Here is a 19,790-nt window from a genome sequence, read left to right as displayed (position 1 = left end):
CGGGAGTTCGGGAAGGCAGCAGGCGCTGAAGCGGCCCTGCGTGCACTCCATGAAAAGTTTGCGGTGCCTCGTCCAGGAGCCCCCTGCGCTCGGGGCCGCCTTGGCTGGTACTCACAGTGGGTGCACAGTGCCGGCCTCCACATCCGCTCCAGGGAGGAAACATGCTCTGCAGAGAAGGCCCGCGGAACGAACGCGGTGCAGGCTGTGAAACTGTGGCTTTCACATGCTCCCACTTCCACAAGCTGTTACATCCACCCACACGCGTTAGATTCATGCACACCTTTGAGGCTTTGATACACACTGTGCAGAGAGCAAAAACGCTCCACGAGGATTGTATCATACAGCAAATACAGACGGACATCCAGCAGTCGCCAAACCCAACATTTTATATTCTGTAGGTAGTATTTCATAACATCCTTGTGGGATAGAATACTAAGGATGCATGACAAGAAAAACATTAAGCAACATCATGCAGATGTAGTTTGGTAATTTTTCAGAGTCAGGAACTCAGAAAAGTCAAGTGAAATTCTATACCTTTGGAGCCTAAAATGGTTTCACAACACAGGTTCATACTCAAATCATCGTTTGAGGCTTTACAAAACAAGTCCCAAATGCAGAACTAATTAAAAGGCTGATTCCACTGCGCAGAAGAGATTTGTCTCAATACCTCTAGGTCTTTTTTAAATTTTATATTTACTTTACCTGATGCAAAATCACTGCCTCACCATAAGAAGATGCAAGACTATGGTTTTGTTTAGTGATCCTCTGAGTAAATCTGGTCTTTGCCCCATCCCCACTGATGTGTTGGAGCTTTCAGGCATTACTTCTGAAGCGCAAACATGCTGTGAATGTGCTCTCTAAATTCAGTATACAACTGGCACTGTTGCAGAAAGTGGAGATAAAACCAACAGGGCGTTGCAATGAGAAGTATAAGTTCCATTTGAGGTTTGTGTTGTTTCAGACAAGGCTTACAAACTCAGCTCTATCTCACCACCTGACTCAGTTACTGAAGAGCCACTGAAAAACAGACTACAGATTTTAAAATCCGTAATTTGACTACAAAAAGTGAGATTTTTCTCCCGAGAGTATTCTTGATTAGAGCCACTAAATAGCTCATTTAAACTCTAAGAGTAAAATGGATAGCTAAACCTGTTTGAGTTTGCATAGTCTTATTTGGTGACTGATCTGTTAGACAAAGACAACTGTTAGACAACTGTGAGAGCTTGAAACACTGAGGCTCTGAGAAGTTCTTTACAACATAAAAGTTTGTCCTGAGAACCAGAAAAATTGAAGAATATGGCCAGAGTAAGGAAGTAACACCAAGAAACTATTAGGAAATCATTTCTATTTTGATATGAAGCTGGAAGAGTTGAAATTAAATTAGATCTATTTCCAGTGTAAAGCCTGGGCTACCTAAGTCACTTATACAGTAATGTAGAGAATTTTGCAGTCTAATGATAGTAATTGGATGTATTTGAAAGTTCTTACAAACCTTAAACCCCTGGGCTAGCTTCATATTTCTAGCTGTATTTCCAGTCTTTGTAGAAACCCCACACAGAGTAATCCAAACCACTGCAGATTCGTGGTCATGAGGGAATTTCCCCTGACTAACAGAGGATAAATTAAACTCATTTATGTGCTGCCTATCCTATCCTGGGTACCAGCAGAAGCCTGTAAGTGAAGCCTTTTACTAGGATGATGATGGAAAAACAAACCTCGTTGTGTTCAAGAACAGCAGAGATGTGCCAGTTTTACTGCCCCAACATACTTGAGGTACTTAGAAAATTTGACACCCTGTATCTTAATAAGCTTAGCAGTTAACATGTTAAGCTTTGCTATTGCCATTTGCATCTGGCTCACCTCAAATATGCAAGTACCACGGCAGAGCAAATAAAAGCCAAATCCTACCTGTGTTTGGCAGTAGATATGTTTCATTCTCAGAGGGTGGAATTTAACAGGCATTTTATGTTTTTTTGTGAAATTATATTACTGATAGTTGCCATCTCCATTCACACACATACAAAAAAAAAAAAAAAAAAAAAAAAACCAAACCCAAACGAACAAACAAAAAAAACCAAACACATACCACCTGAAACAAAACACCAACCACTCCAATCCTTTCACAAAAAAAAAACTCCAGCCTATGAAACACACCAATTTGGCATTTGTCTTCATGAGAACAGCAGTGGGAGATATGCAGCCACTTTCAAACTGTAGTTTTTCTACCTTAAAAGTTTTCTTCCCATTACTGCCTGCCACCCTAACCCCCCAAAAGAAACCATCATCTTTGCTGCTTATAATAAAGTCAGAAATCCCTGAAAAACAGCTCAAATGCATCAAAGGTGGCTATAAAAGAGATAAAAACATAGTAGGAAAGAACACATAAGAGGGACAGAACAGTTATTTGGGTACATCAGATCTTAACACACTCTAGACCCCTCTCTGTTATCTTCTTGAAGTTCTGTGCCAGGACCTGTGCGGGGCAAACAATACAGAATTGTCCAAATGAGCTGCAGCCTAGTACAGAGCCTTTCAAAAACATTAAAACATTTAAAACTGTTTCAGTTTCTTCCAAAAGAAAAGGGAGGCAATACAGTAGGAAAACAGAAGGTTTCCTGTGCAGCAGATACTCTTGGGGCAGATGAAGAGTCACATCCTTCCAGAAAGCTGTCAGGAAGGTTTCTCAGTGCTGCCTCATGGACAAAACATAGCATTTGACAGTAATAACAGCACGACTGAGGCTACAGGTTTTAAAGGGACCATAGCAGTAGGTATCCTTTATATCAAGAATATAAAGGGTGTAGCACCATAATACACCTTTGCTCCAGTCCTTTTCCCACAAAAAGGGAATAAGCTCATTATCCATCACCCTGTTTCCCTGTGAAGCACTACCCAAGAAGCAAACAGTAGCTCATAGGACAGCTCTCCCCATTGCTCCTCATGCCTAAAATGCTCTCCTCACGACTGAAAGCCTCTCAGTCCACTTCTTCTCCTCTGCCTCTCAGCCTAATCACCATTTGCCTTTCAAGTTCTCAACGTCCTGAAGTGCTTCCTTCCTTGCCTCTTGTCCAGGTGGGAAGGGATGGGGGTGAAGAGGATGTCCTGCTGCACTCACAGCTGCTGCAGTGCTTTCATGTCCCAGTTAGCACCATTTACAATGCTAAACATTTTGGTGCTTTTTCTTTGCCAAAAGTCACCATGCTTCTGTTGCTGTCCTTCAAATGTCACAGGCACACACGGGTGAGAGCACACGGGCCCTTGCCATTTTGATTCACTGGGGCGAGAATTTCCCCCTTGCTATTTACACAGCAAAGCTGAGAGGAGGGTAAAGAGACACATGAAGTAACTAATTACCATATTTTAGTTAATTTCTCCTAAAATAGTGACTAAGACTTTAGTATCACCAGTAACATGCTGGAGGAAGGGCAGCAGCACCAGCCCCAGCAGCAGCACAGGACTGGGCAAGAAGGGCAGGGTTGTACTGAGAGCTGCACTGGCTGCACAGAGCAGGCGTGGTGGTTGACCCAAGCTGGATCCCCGGTGTCCACCAAAGTTGCTCTGTCACTGCCCTCCTCAGCTAGCCAGGAGAAAGAAAATATAACAAAAGGCTCATGGGTCAAGAAAAGGGCAAGGAAAGATCACTCACTAATTACCCTCACAGGCAAAACGGAATTGATTTGGGAAGATCAGTTAAATTTATTACCAACCAAGTCAGAGCAGGATAATGAGAAATAAAATTAAAATCTTGAAACACCTTCCCCGCATCCTCCCTCTTCCCAGGCTTAACTTTGCTCCCAGTTTTCTCTGTCTCCTCCCTGCTCTCACATACTCCTCTTTCCAGCTGCAGTTGGGCAGTTTTCTTCTTCCATTTCTTACATCTGTTATCCCAGAGGTGCCACCACCATCCCTGTTGGGCTTGGCCTTGGCCAGTGCTGGGTCCATCTTTGAGCCAACTGGCATTGGCTGCATTGGGCACAAGGGAAGCATCTGGCAGCTTCTCACAGAAGCCACTCCTGCTACCAAAACCTTGCCATGCAAACCCTGCAGTAGAAAGTACAGGGGCAGGGAAAGAGGAGAGATCTGCAACCCAGAGTACAGCAAAGTATACTTTCTGTCAAGAATATGGCTTTTCTTAGTGAGGCATTTCCAATGGATATTGTACTGCTGATTTCTGACACTGAACCCTGAGAAGAATGACTGAAAGACACTCAAAGAGGGGATCTTTATAGAGCTTTGGATCTTAATTTTCCGTAGCTGCCTCCTCATAGTGGAGGCCATGCCAAGGCATTAAGTTTAGTAACTGAAAGGTTAAAACAAACACTGCTGGACAGACTAAAGGAATACTTACATCAGTGCAGCAAAGGGCCAGTTACCCATGATTTAAAAAATAGAAGGTTCTTGGATCATGGCATTACTGGATCAGGCCCAGACAAAAAGTTGTGCTACTCCACCTTCTCTCTGGCCTGCACACCCATCTGTTGCAATCATGTGAGAGGCAGCATCGTCCCTGCAATGTCAGAGCTTCTGGAAAGACTTGTTTTACTTGATGAACCAACAGTAGTCATTCACCTACGGCTAAATTCTCAGTGGTTTTCTGTGCAGCTTTTTTCCCTAGGTGATCAACCTGTAAGTCTACTGGAAAAACCTGTGGTGAAACACTAGTGGGAAAGCACAAAGTAGCTTTCACCTTGTTATAACCATCAAGGTCAGAACTTCATACTGCTATGCAGTATATTCCCAGCAAGCTCTGCTGAGAAAGTAACCACCTGTGCTGTTTCCCACTGAAAATTTTACAATGTGCCAACATGTTTCAGGAGAAAAAAAAAAAAAACAAAACAAAGGCATTTGCAGTAAGGATACAGCCTCACTTAAAAATCCACAAGGAAAGTCTAGGTTCCTCCATTCTTTGAACAAAGTAAGTTCCCATTGTTGTATAAGGAATAAAAGGGTACTGTCTCTCTTAAATACCTGAGATTTCTCACAGCCCTGTAGGACGACCAGACTGACTACCAATCTTTCCCTCTTCCTGAATTTTTTTTGCTTCCTTTTAAGATCTCTCTGTTTCACATTATTATTGAATTTCTGTCTGTCTTTATAGCAACAGCCCTTAAGGAAAGCTACCAAACTGTGTCCACATAGTGCTTGCTGGGGAAAGAAAACATGGGAAACCATCAAAAAATTGGTTCTTATAACAAGCTCATTGGTGCAACTGTCAGTGTCCTATTCCTCTTCCAGCAACAGGGGAGAAGACATTTCTGTTGCTGATTTTACTGCTTCCTTCATCTTTTAAAAGGGGCAGGTATGTGACCAACACTTTATCTTCCTTTGTCCTCTTAGTTTTGATTGTTGAATTTGCATGTGGTTGTCACATGCAGATGTTGAGTTTTGATTTACAAGAGTTTTGTTTTCACCTTTGTATTTTCCCAAGTACTTGCTTCTACTTTTTAGAAAGAGACCAGTAACTAAGCACTTCTATAGTAGTTGCAAACCATTAAAGCCCAGCAATATCAGATTAACAAATTTCTTGGTGCACTGGAACCAGGATGTGTGGCCATTGAGGATTGTGAGCAATGCTACAAAGGATGGCAGCATCAACTACAACTGGAGAGGAAAATCCACAGAGAATTAAAACTCATGTAACTAATGAGGTCTGGATGGAGGTGTCCCTGAATGACATGACAGAATTCATGTACTAGCTAGGAAATTAAGCTGATAAAATGAAACTTGAAAAAAAAATTAAATGAAGATTTCCTCATGGGAATGTAGGAGGCAACAAAATACCAGGTAGTGACTTCATTAGCTTCCTGCCAGAATACAGCCCCCAACAAATTACTTTCACCTTTACTCAGACTACAATGCAGCACCACAAAGAAAGGTGCAATGTCTGTTGCACAAGACCCTGGCATGCCCAGGGCCTTACACTGTGCCAGTTTTGCAAACCTGTTCACACTTAAGCTTCCCTGCATACATTGCAGCCATGTGCCATGAAATGAGCAAAGATCACACCACAGCACGGACTAGAGGGCCTGTTAGTGAGTGGTGGCAGAGTACACTCAGAAAAGTAGTTAGTGATAACAAAAGGCTGGAAACATCTGTGCATTGCCTGGTTCTTTAGACGTGTCACGGAAATGACTCATTACTGGATCAGCCACATGTAAGGGCAACAGAGCAGGCAGTGCATTTATGTCCAAAACCACGTTATTATTCTAATAATACACTGGCCTGCAGGCAGCCTCCTTATGCTAGACTTCTCTGCTGGATCTGTGACCTTGAAATTCTGAGATAAATGTTTATTGTGTAGCACAGGGGTTTTTTTGTTTGTTTTTGGTTTTTTGGTTTATTGTTGTTTTCGTTTTTGTTTTTTGGTTTTTTTGGTTTTTTTTTTTGTAAACATTTGAAAGAAATTGGAGGAATTTCAATGCAAGAGTTTAGGCTCAAACTAAGATGCTTTGACTAAATCAAAATGTCTCCCCAGTGGTTTTTATAAAGAATAAGCTCTGAACCATGGCTTGGGGAAAACAAAACATAATTCCTTTTATCTTTTAGTGATTATACCAAGTGGCTTGAACAGCATGCCAGTGTCTGCTTAGTGGTTTTTGTGCCTTTCAGATGGTAGATACTTAAGCATACTTGAAAGCTCAACTCAATCAAAATACCTTTGCTGATCAGCTGTCAAGCAAACACACAGCAGACAAGAACTACAGTTAATTCAAAAGGAAAAAATCATTCCATGCTCTACTTCAGCTCAGTTCTAAGCCTTCTTCAGCACAGTGCTGCATCTTCTAATTTAAAGTGTGAGAAATGTTGTTCCTTAAGTGCTTTCTCAGTCTTGTAGAGAGCTGTTTTGTGGCTGACAGGTCCTTCCTGTCCCAATCAGTTTTCAGACTCTAATTTTAAACACAGGTCCCCCAAAAAAGTGAGAAAAAAAGTATATAGGTCTTTTGTCTTCATTTTCCATTTTCTTCCCACCACTAAATGCAAGATTGGGCAAGGGCTGAGTAATCATACAGGCACTGCTAAGTGGTTTGATCTTTGTATAAAATAGAAGGCTTTGGTCATTATCAGCTTGGACCATTCAGTCATGCTGCAGAGGGAAAACAAATCAGAATCTTTCTCAAATCATTGAATTATCCACCAACAGTTATCAGTAGCTAAGGCAGGAAAAAACAGTTGAAAGGGCATTGATCACAGTTCTTTTTTATTGTATGCACGTCATCATGTACAAATATTGAATGTTCCTCTATGAAATAAAGGTTCAATTAAGCGGAAAAGATGTTTTAAAGCAGTAATAGCTCTCTGCTGGACTCCAGTGACACCTACTGGTAAACAAAGAAGTTACCAAACATTTCTTGAAAATGAAGCAGCATTAATTTACGTACTTGCCCTTAGGATTGCTAATAATTTTTTGGCAGCTCAGGCTATGAACCACACTACAATCAGGTGTTATAGTTAATGAAACAGTGTATTTATTTTTCAAAATTGGATTTTGATTTCATCTGATTATTAACTATTTGAAACTGCATTTTTATCACTCTGAAGGTATTGTCAAGTCCTACATTTTGCTACTGGCAGCTGTAGATTAAGATAGGCCAGTGGATTTTTAGCTTGCTGGACTACACTGGACATATTTCCAGTTTTACTCTTCATGATTTCATTAATATAACTATAGTCAAAAAGTAAATTCAATACCTCTCCATTTTCTTTCAGGTGCATTCCTTTTAGCACAGATTCCAAAAATTAAGATCTCATGAGTAGATCAACTGACTGAGCTCATAGCTTTGCTTCTGACACCACCTTGCTGTTTGTAGTGCTGAACTGGTTTGTCACAGCTGTCAGTCTGGCAGGTCATACAGATATTCCCGAATGTCATTTCAGCCAGCACTTGTAAGAGAATAAATACTAATAAACTCCCTAGGTGAGATTTGTGGGACCAGAATTTCAATAAACCCTCACATGATGCAAGGCTTTACCCACAGAAAATGGATGCGATATGCATGGTGTACACCCAGAGACACTTCAGTTGCCAGCTGGGACAAGCAGAAGCAGCACAGCAAGGTTCTGGGCACCAGACTTGCCTCCCTTTCTACGCTGGGCTCCATTGTGTAAACTCCTTCAGTGTATGGACATGAATATTTCTGTTTGGGACAATCTGTGACTGAGGGATTCCTTCTGCAATTGACAGGGAAATAACATATGCAAGGTTTGCAAACCACAGTCTTGCCAAACAACTGTCCATAAACATCACTGATGGAGCTCTAGCCATCCCCACTGCATTAGGAAATTTTGCCCTTACTACCTCTGGCAGGCTTAGAATGGTCTTAGTTTCATCTCTAACACTGAGGTCCTTTCAGATACGGCTGAACAAAGCCATATCAAAGCCATAAAGCTTTTAACCTCTTTGTCCTGCATATCCTTCCTTTGAGGAGCTGAAGCTTCCTGTACAAAAGTCTCATTTGGTTAAGTCTGACAGTCTCCAGTGCAAACTGTCCCAGAACAACAAAAATGCTCTATTATGGAGCGGTGAGGCCACCTGGCAATGAACACCCCCACCACAAATCCACACAACTCCCAAGGTATCAACCCAGGCATCTCAGAACAAAGGAGGCACAGATTTTTTTTTTTTTTTAATACTAAATTTTAAGTGAAAAAATTGCTTCTGACAGGGCACATCAGCCAGATTTGCACAGGCAGGAATATTGTTATAGGTTACTGGAAAGCAGAGAGACAGGAGCAAGGTACCTTGGTTTTATGGTAGAATACTTGCCAATTAAATGCTGTTCCCAGTACTCAAAACTTCTAAGCTAGACTATAAAGACAACAATTCCTAAAGGAACTGCAGAAACATTTTTAGAAGTCAGGCTATAAATCAGCTAAGTAATAGTTCAATAATCAATTTTACAACATGTCCACAATAATGGCTTTACAAACTTGTGTACATAATTAGAATAGGAAGATATTATAGAAATTGCAATGTGTTGCAACTTCAAGATCTGCTCAAAGAATGCCTTTTGTTTTTAAACATGATATATTAAACTTTATCAGAGCAGAACTATGCATGAGCCCATGGAAATTAGATGCCCAGATGTTACTCCCTGGCACTCTGCATTTGGCCCCTGGGCCAAATATAACTTTGTGAAGTGCACAGTGTTGACAGACTGATAGGACTTACCATGGTGATGAGCAAATGCATATAAAGGATACATATAGAAAGAACCATCCCATAAAAATCAGACTTTGTACCTTGACTAAACAGAGATTCACATAATATAATTATTATACCAGAATTGAAGTTTCTCATAAATTAGATGTTAATTTCTCCATATGTGCAGCAAAAATATTTAAATTAAATTTAAGTCCTTTGTCAAAGATAAGTGGAAAGCTTTCCTTGGCAAATGAGGGAAGCCAAGTAACCTGTTTCCAAGTTTCCATTCAAACCCAGTAGTTTAAATTTCTCATTATTTAAAAAAAGACAAACTCAAAGCTATCTTTTATGTGAACAGATGCTGCGCTGTCTTCTTGAAGCTGCAGGCTTAGAGGCAGATTTTTCATGCAGCTGCAGAATGAAGTCAACAAGCCCACTCTGTTCCAGGGTTGCTATTCAGAACCTTTTGGGCAGCAATGAAAGAAGATCACATCAATTTCATGCTGGTTTTGCTGCTCTACAAAGAAATGAGCAGCAGACAGAGACACGAATCATGCCTAGATTGCAGGGGGGGAAATGTGTCAAACTCCTCAGGAAAACAAGGTATGGAAGATTTAATAAAATATAACTTTTACAAACACCTCTTTTACTTCAGGGTACTTTTGGTGGCATGGCACTGTTTCTGTGGCAGCCTCTGCTCTGGCTGAGTTACAGACATTGAGCTCCATGTGCAATTAAGAGCCATGAGTAGGGTCCCTGGATCCCAGCTAGAACAGATTTGACAGACATTGGTCTCTGTCCCCATCAACAACATTTCCCTTGTGGCCCATGTACATTTTCAGCTCTGCATCTGACATTACACTTGAACACACACAATCCAACACACTTGTTTTATAATATTAACTTAATTGTAACAACATGTGCTGGTTTTGAGAGAAATTCCAGCGGCAGACACAGAAAAACCCTCTGCAGGCAGGGAAACAAGGTGCTCAGAGAGACTATGCAGTTCCCATTCTTGAAGGTTTCCAAACCCACCTCGATAAAGCCCTGAACAATCTGGTCTGACCTTTGAGCTGACCCTGCCTTGAGCTGGAGGGTAGATGAGAGACTGCCTGAGGTCCCTTCTCAGCAGGACTATTTTATAATTCTATTATAAACTCCGTATGCTAGTAAGTGCCAAGTGAGTCATATGCTTTTTCAAAATGACATTATATATATACACACACTAATACCTATACATTAAAATACTTTAGCTTCAGCTCTCTAATATTAAGATCCTAAGCTAAAGTCCACAGAATACCTTATTCTGTGTAGCACTGATGCTGTAGGTTAGGATGACTGCAGTGCATGGCTAGAAAATACAAGTTTCAGCACTGACTGGGTTATTCAGATCAGTAGAATAAGTGTGCATGGCTAGACATTGTTTTTGCAGTATTCCAAGGGAGAGGATATAGGGAATTAGTAGCAATTTGGAGGTGTGTGGATTGCCTTTGTTTTGCCACTAGCTAATAGCAAGCCCCAGCATTTAGGGGTTAAGAATCTTGGAAGCAAAGCTTGGTAAAAAGCAGTTCACCTGAATAGATATCAATGACTATAATCAGAGTTAACTATGCTGAGACATGAACTTATAAAATTATGTAGAAGTAGAGGCACAACAGAGCTAGAAAGGAAGGTATTGCAATGGAGTCTGTCAAAACCCAGTTACTGAGCTTTGCCATATCCTTGTCTTTTAGGACACTCAGCAACCTCAACCAAGTACATTCATAGTACATTAAACTTATGTATTGTAAAATGCAGGTGAACCCAATGGGAAGAAATGATGATGTCCAACTCCAGTTCAGAAGGCTGAATGATTTCTTTATTATAAATATGCTATAATACATTAATATACTATATAAAGGAAGATACTAAAACTACATACTTACTTTTCTGACTACTGTATCTAACTACTTAACAACTCGTGACCCTGTTCTTGAGAGTCCAGACACAGGTGGATTTGATTTGCCATCAGGCTCAAACAATCCTCACTAGAATCCAATCAAGCAATCACCTCAGGTAAACAATTCTCCAAACACATTCCACATGGGAAAAACAAGGAGCAGAAATAGAAATTTTTTCTCTTTCTTTCTCTCTGTGCACTTCTTTGAAAAATCCTGAGAGACAGAGAAATGTGCTTACCACACTTATGTCCTGTTTATTTCTACTGATTTCCCATCTTCCGTGCTGAACTCCAGGAATCTAATCTGTATTTTTTTCCCCAGCACAAGGAAAGTGTTAGTGTTAAGCATGCCTGCTAGCAGCATTGATTTGTCCAAAGTGCCCTCAGATTGGTAACTTGGATATTGAAAGAACAGAACTTCACAATTCATCTGGATGAAGTGCTGAAGGGCAAGCTCTGATCTGCTCCAGGCCATACTTCTGCATTTCCTTAATGACAAAGTTTGGTCTGTTTCCAACTGGAAAGTCTTTCCACCCACCAAAGTAGCAGCTCTGCTCACTCAGTTGGGGGCCACACCTGTACTGCAGGTGTTTGTTGCCTGAGCCTGCACACTCAAACTACCTCTTCATCAGGTAGAAGACTGGAAAAGGCAGAACTGCCAGAATGTTCCTCCTGCTGGTACCCAGTGTAGGCAGATGGGAGCAAACTGGTGTGGCTCCAGCCAACCTGGTCTCATATCCCTCTGCAGGAGACACTTGAGAAGGTGCAAGACAAGCACAGATCTCCTTCCTCTCCGCTCATGTTTCATTGTACTTAGACATGTTACAAACAACATTCACCATTCTGCTTGTTGGCAAGTTATGACTCAGGAGACTTCAGCACATTCCTTCCTAGAGAACAGGGATTACTATCAGATCTTTTTACTGACAAGATAAGCAGCCAGTCTCCCAGGAAACAGATCTATTCCACAAGATGTTGAAGAGAACAGCTTTGTACTTCTATCACCAGCTACTCGCTTGTTCAAATACGTGGTTACATGTTTCTGCTGACAATTAACATGCCCTGCTGATCCCTGCTGGACCCCAACTCATCTTTCTCATTAGACCCTGATACAACTCAGCACTAGACTTGTCTCACAATGGCTGTGGCTGCCACTGGGCCTTCTCTGCTCTTCCAGCACAAGTCCTGTGGAATTGGTGAGGCCACTTTCTACACCTGCCTTGCTATCATCCTCAGCTTCTGGCTCACCTATATTGCAGAACCACCTATTATTACTGCTCCCGACAGCAATCTCTCTTTTGAACAAAACAGGAAGCTTAAATTTAGCCTAAAATAAAAACAAACACCAATTTGGAAATAAATAAGGTGAACTGGAAAAGTCCTTGATGAAGGCAGTTCCCTCTCCCAGGTCCTTCTCCAAGCACCGTTAAGAAAGCATAAAATACAAGCTGTCATATATCTTAGGTACAGAACAATTCAGACAACTGGCCCATAAAAGCAACACTTCAGAAAACATAAAATCAAGCTTCTCTGCAGCTTTCTTTACACATCTCCTGGCTGGAAACCTGCTGCATGCCCCTAGCACCTTATACAATGAGTCAGATTCAGTAATCAGTAGGAAACAGAATTAGCCGTGAAGGCAAAGATATTCATGCAGCGCAATTTACAACAAGGCATCTGTCTGTGCATGAATTAGTATTTTCCTTAATTATCTGTAATAGGAAATCCCAAGATTCTCAGCTGGCCCTGTCAGTCAATATTAACTACAGGCTTGGAAAATGATACAAAAATAGAAAGGAAATTGAATCCTTCAGAGGCTGCAGTAGCACTTTACAAGGAATGCAAATAGAACTTGACTGGGAACAGTTTCACTATTGGCATGGTTGGTCCCACTCCACTGCAGAGTTTGCCAGCACATCACACAACACAATACAATGTGACATTTAGTTAACTTGCAGCTCTCACATACTGCAAAGAGACTCCCAGAGACACAAACACTGGTAAAAGCAGCAAGTCCAGAGCAACACGTGATGGTTATCAATCTATGCTCACCTTTCACTGTGCAATGGTTTACCTTTTCAAAATTCTGATGATTTGACCATAAAGGTGATGTAGTCCTGCAAAGACCCGTGTAAGGCATACTCCTGATTTTTCCTGGTTGAGGAAATTGTGCAGCTGCTGTACTTTAACAACAGGAGATCAACTGTTCCTTCTGTCAGACCTGTCTGTGTAATAGCCAGTCACTTGCCATAAAAGATGTAACCTGTACCTAGCAAGCAGGGACTTGGCGTGGGGCAGGATTGTCACTCAGATATTAGGTGGTCTCACTTGAGGCTTCAGAGCACTGCTGGCACAGACATTCCTCAGATTGCATGACAAAGTCCATCTGCAGTTGCACAGGTTCAAGAGCACCAGATATCAAATAGAGCAACTACAGACATGGTCTGAGACTTCCAGATCACCCAAGCATATTTATCTTGGCCAGGCAGCAGCTATAGAAGACAGGACGCAGGGCATCTTCCCAAGTCCTGCACAGTCATAGCTGCAGCCATCCTGGAGACAGGGAGTGAAAACTGGCAAACCACACACTTCTCCATTACTCTTACACAAAAAGAAGGCATGCAGTCTTTCCCATCACCATTCTTCATTCAGTCTGCTTCATCTGCTCACTGTGCCTCTGGCATTCCACATCCATCTCTCTTTACCACATTCTACATTTCCCCCTTGGCTTCTTTCCTAATTCTACATTTCCCTCTTGGCTTCTGTGACACGTTTAAGAGCAGAATGGATGGTACACAAAGGCACTCCTGCTATGTCTCCATCACTCTACTTAGCTTTCATCCAGCTAGATACAACTGTGCTCTTTGGCTAAATCAGCAGAAAATTTAGGTTTTTCTAAGGCACCGGGGTTCAGTTCCTTTAAAGGGAAGCAAGCACAGGTGTGAATGAATAAATAAACTAGACTAAAGGTTTTGTTAGTCCTCACAGGCAAATCCCCAGCAGCAAGAGACTGGCTCAATGCACAGCACCACACACCATCATATTTCTTTGCTTCATACAAGCCAGTAATTCAAATCAAGCTTACACTTTCCCAACAGCCAACAATCCTCAGGTATTCATCACCAGATAACTGCAATTTACTCAAACAGTACTTTATACTTAAAAAAAAATATATACCTTTTCTAACAATACATTCCTATGTTAATCTAAAAAAGGAGTTTTTTCACCTCCAGAAGACTCACACAAATATTTGATTTCTCTTTCAGGAGAGGAGTTCACTCAAGTAATTATGTTCCAAAAGGGAGCACAGTTAATCTGCTTGTAGAGAACTGCATTTACAGTCAATTACTTACTAACAGTGCATTGTGTCATACTGACTTTGAATATCTAAATCCACTGCTTGCTCCCAACCTCTTCTGTTACACAATTTGTGGCTTGGAAAATGTCCATGTAGGTCCTATGTCATAAACCCATAACAGCTCCAAATATCAGTGAGAATTGTTTCTATTGAGTAGGTTTGAATGGCTCTGCTTGTACTCTGCAGAGTACCTAAGAGCTACTCTGTTAACAGGCCTCGATGTGCCAGAATATTACCCCTTCCATTGTTTGCAAGTGTCTGTCCTTATATAAAAGCCTATGTATATTTAATATTTACTTGATAGCTTACAAGGCATCAGTAATTAGGGAGCATTTCAGATAGACATGAATCTAAAGGTTTTTCTACACACACAAAAACTTCATTCAGATTAAAACAGCTATGAAAACAAGAGACTTGCTTTTAGCTTCAGTTTTCCTAAACACTTTGAAAAAAAAGCTCCTAGCCAAAGTTAATAGCTAACTTATCATTCCTTTACAGGTATTTTATTATCTTTTATATTCCTTGGGAAAAAAACTTCAACATGGCAACCTAAAGTTCTACCAGATAAAGAAGCCACACCTCTCCTGCACATGATCTTTTCCCTGTGAGAGCAGGACTGTTCCTTCTGACACAGTCATGAGACTTTAATTCACACAGAGCATTGGGGACTGAAAGCATGAGAAGAGAAGCCAGGTCCTGCTCTGCCAAGGGCTGTTAGTGTTGCACCAGGGACCACAGAAGCAAAATTTAAAGCTTTCTGAGAGCAGATGAAGAGATCATTCATAGATTGTGGCCCAAGGGAAACATCAAGGCCTTTAAAGGGTTGAAGAAAGGCTCTAAGGTAGAGAACAGCATGAAGGCTGAGTGCAAAGCAGTGTCCTTTGAGATACACTAGCCTGGTGTATGTCTAGTACACTAGACATACTGGACAAAATGGTGATTTAGATTGAACATTAATTCCTATGTCCATGGCTCCATGATAGATTACACATCATCTAAAAAGAATACAGAACATTGTTTGCAAAAAAAATCAATGTCTTGTGGGACAAAAGTGGTTTAGCAACAAACTGCAGACAACTTGTAAGAAGGCAGCTGTGAAAACTGCAGAAGTGAGGGGGGGAAGGAAAATAATTTTCCTGCCTAATGGCAGGGTCCTCCTCAACACTGATGGAAAAGAAACATAATTGATACACTAGTCCTACACTGAAAACAGATTCTTATGTATCACTAAGAGGATATATTTTTCCTTCCCTGCCTTTTCTAGAGTATCTGGTAGTCAGACAGGGCTGACCAAATCACTTAAAATATTGTCTATAACAACACCTATGATGATCGTCATTAGTATCTCTGATTGTTAAAAACTAAGTTCCCTATGCCATAAACATCTGGTCTGTTTTGCATAATCATGCTGCTGAGGCAGCTTTTGCTGCCATAGCTCCCACCTGACCAGGCTATACCTCCTGCAGCATCCAAGCCCTCCAGGCAGTTATAACCAAGAGCTGAGGGTCATCCCTCAGCAAGTTCACACCTACAACCACACAATTAACAACTGACTTCCTCTTCAGTAGTAGCCATAAGGCAGAAATAATTTTCCTCTTTCTTTCCAGAATAACACAGCTTTCTGTGCAAGCAAGGACAGGCAGGCCTTCTAGACAAAGCTGGGATGCAGGTAGCCTCTATTTTTTTGGTACGAACTTTCTGAATAGTGTTACATGACTCTTAATTAATGTCCAATTTCTGAGCTACAAGGAAGACATACTACTTCCTTCCTACCTTTTTTCCCTTTCTTCTGTGTGCTTTTAGAGGGGAGAAAACCCCCTTTCTTGACACTCTTAGAATGGAAACATCTTGCCCCTTGCAGTCTTTTACAGCTTCCCACTAAAAAGAGCTCATTCTGTGGTGAGAAATGTGGCACTGGGGAAAAGGCATTGTTATTGCTTCCCTTTTCTCAGTAGCCTGCTTTATGAGAAGAGCATCTGGCATGCCAGGCTTTCCTTGTAAAGTACAGTAGGACTTGACTGATACAACCAGAGTGGTCACATTTGAGTTGCAGTTTGGCCCGTAGTGCACCAAAACAAACCTTTATCGTCTCACACTTGTAAGTTAAGACAAAGTCAAAATGCTCACAGTGCCACACAGATTATCCTGTCGACATTATACTCCTGGGATTCAACAACAGGGGCTACATCAAACAACAAATAAAGTAGAAATCCTTACTAAAACAATTGTCTTGTAATTGCTTTTTGAAGTAGTAAAAGTAGACAAAACCCCTCTGACTGCAGAACAGCTAGGAAGAAAGCTACAAGTAATTTAATGGGCATATCTAAAGAAGCCAAAATAGAGCATGATTATCACTCATACTCAGCCTCCATCAACTTCCCGTATTCACTTTTGCTGCACTTCAGTTCTCTGACCAGGCTCAGGACCTGGTTCTCTTACCATTGCACAGGAAGGAAGAACCATACCTTTAAGATACAATATGACAACAGATTAGATAAATGACAAACTGTAGGGACAACCTAAATGGCAGTAGATAAGAAGCAGAGAGAGCTCTGTAAGTTGTAAAGCATTACCTGCAGCAACATAAAGGAAAAAAAAAGCCATACCTCATAAAAATATAGCCACTAAAGCTACACAGGCTCAGACCTGAGTTTAAGTAGCACTCCTGGGCCAATAGGCAGAGTGTGTGGGTGGGAGTTTAAGATGAGGTCAATTAGGGTCATTGAAGCCTTGTCACTCAGGGCTGACAGATTTTCATTCATCTTAAGGAGGGAAAAAATGCAACACAATTCTTCAGAGAATTCACAGCTAAGCAAACACTGTATTTGTACAGACCTAGGATATATTTGAGGAATTATACTGTCTCAAACAGATATCACAGGCCCCATTGCTCTTACAATTTAATTTTCAAGTGATTATTGGCACAGCTGGCTCTGCACGTGACTTGTGCCTACACAGCATGTGATCACATTCCTCACAGCCTTGTGACAGCTCAAAACATTTTTCTCTGCCTATGCTCACTTGCATCAATTTGGTGTACTGTTCTGAAAATGGTAGGAGCCCCACACTATCAGCTTTGAATCAATGTGGCCAGTTCTCCTTCCCTCCAACTGCTATTTTAAATATCCCACAGTGTCTGGCAGAACACACTACACGTGTACCTTCCCAATACCAGGGATCTTTGTGTACCTAGCACCAGGACATCCCAGAGTACAAGATGGTGCAGATTCTTGACTATTATCCCTGTATATTTTCCTTTGTTATTATTATTTTTAGTGTCCTACACCATATGCTATTTTGCCATGCAAAGAAGCTGAAAGTGGTAAAAGAAGGCATGAAAGAAAGTGCAGCACTACAATTAGAACAGTTAACATTACTGAAAAGTACTGCTCAACAGCAGCAACTTGACAGGAAGAAGTGTTGTGGTGACATCTCCATTCTGCTTCCACAACCCAAACTATCACCTCTGCATGGTGCTTATTGTTTGCTGTTTTCTCCTTGATTCAGAGCATTCATTTGCTCTGTTGATAAAATGAAGGGGAAGCATGGACTGCCTCATGTCTATCTGATCTGCCAGCTTTTTAAAGTCCAAAGTTATAGAGAGCAAAAGAGAGACTGGAAATTACTTGAGTATAATTCACATCAGGAACTTAAAGAGAAACCATAGTGAATTTAAATGCAACATGAGAAATACTTGGGGATGTAATTTAAGCTTGCGTGATCACACTGTAATCTTGAAAGAGATGCTTTCTTTTTAACTTTTTACCTTGATGAGTACAGCAAGAAAAGGTAAAAGAAGAGCTATAAATGTTAGCAAACCAGCTGCTTTCAGGGGAGCAAGAGTGTTTTCAAACTCTCAGAACCTGGTGTGAACTAGCAGGCCCTAAATGCCCTGACCAGCCTCACCTGTTGCCTCCACCCACCCCTCCTGATGAGGAGCTCTATTTAGCTCAGCCCTGGATGTGCCTTTCTTTTCTCTCTGCAGGAATGCTGCTATTGCCCTGCTGTGTTTGGGTCTTTTTGGTCTTTGGCTTCTCAACTTGACTGTAGAGCTGCTCCCTGAGATGTTTTATCCTAAAGTAATTTCCCAACATTGTCCTTGGGAGTGTGCTGAAGGATTTAGACTTCCAGCTGCTCTCTGCTAACGTGGCAGCTTCTCAGGTAAAGTGGGGCTGGACCCTGCCTGGTGGAGGTCTCTGTTCTCCTGGTTGTGCTGCTGTGTCTGATTTCCAGTACTAGTCCTCAGTATTTTCTAATGCAGAGCTTTTTACACCAGTTTTACTTAGTGAAAACCATACTTTGAGTATGTCTTCTGTTCTTTTACCTTTGTAAATGAGTGGTACTAACTTGATAAGGCTTTTATGAATGGGCTTAATTCAATTAGACTTCTACTGGTGATCCCTGTCTGAAAACATTTTATGTGAAAAGACCTTTATCCTGTAATCTTTCCTCCTAGGGAACTTTGAAAACTAGTTCAGATTATTGTAGTCAGTTTTTTTTTAAACATACTAAGTCAATTTTCACTTAAAGCCTCATATTAAATTCTTTTAATAATATATTAGCACAGTATTCTTCTATTTATGTCTGTGAAGCCTCATTCACATTAGAAATCACTGTTGTATAAACTGCAGTGATTCTTATATGCAACACAAATTGGTGTTAATCCTTTTTCTAGAGATAAAATATTAATTCTATAATAGCTTAAAGCATGGGTATTTGATATTAAGTGATAAGTAAATAAACAATTTCGTCCCTCTTGGTATGTACCAAACCAAAATTCTCAGCATTTCCTGTTATCCTTCAGCTTCCCAAGACTGGGAGAAGTAAGCTTTCACTGAGTTAGTCAACAACTCTGTATTTCAGGGCTGAGATGAAGGTAACAGGCTTCATGAAATGTGTATAAATATTTTCAATTTATAATACTAAGTGACAAATACCAAATGGCAACCACTGATACATATTATCTTGTGTAGATTTATTACATGTAAAAATTGCTTCTGGCAAATGCAATTGAGAATTATTTCTAGTGTTTAAGCTTAAGTCACCTTTGCAACAAAGCCCTGTTTAGGAAAAGCTATTCATGTTCAAACTTAATTTTTCATTAATTGGTCTCTCTTGTATAGCTCCAGTCTTGTGACAGTGCCTCAGGACCCTTTACAGACTAACTGCTGCTGTCTTTGCTAATTAAAATTTGCATATTAAATTGGACAATACTGTAGTATGTTATGAGTAGAAATTTGATGTTTGCTGTGGGTTATACAATGGTCTCAGTCCAGCTGTTCACTTCTGCAACTCCCAATTGAGGAACTTCCTTACAAAGTGAGTTCCTTATGGGTGTTTCTTGTTTCAGA

This window comes from Vidua macroura, chromosome 8 (genome assembly GCF_024509145.1).
Source record: "Vidua macroura isolate BioBank_ID:100142 chromosome 8, ASM2450914v1, whole genome shotgun sequence".
NCBI lineage: Eukaryota > Metazoa > Chordata > Aves > Passeriformes > Viduidae > Vidua > Vidua macroura.
This window is presented reverse-complemented; position numbering follows the sequence as displayed.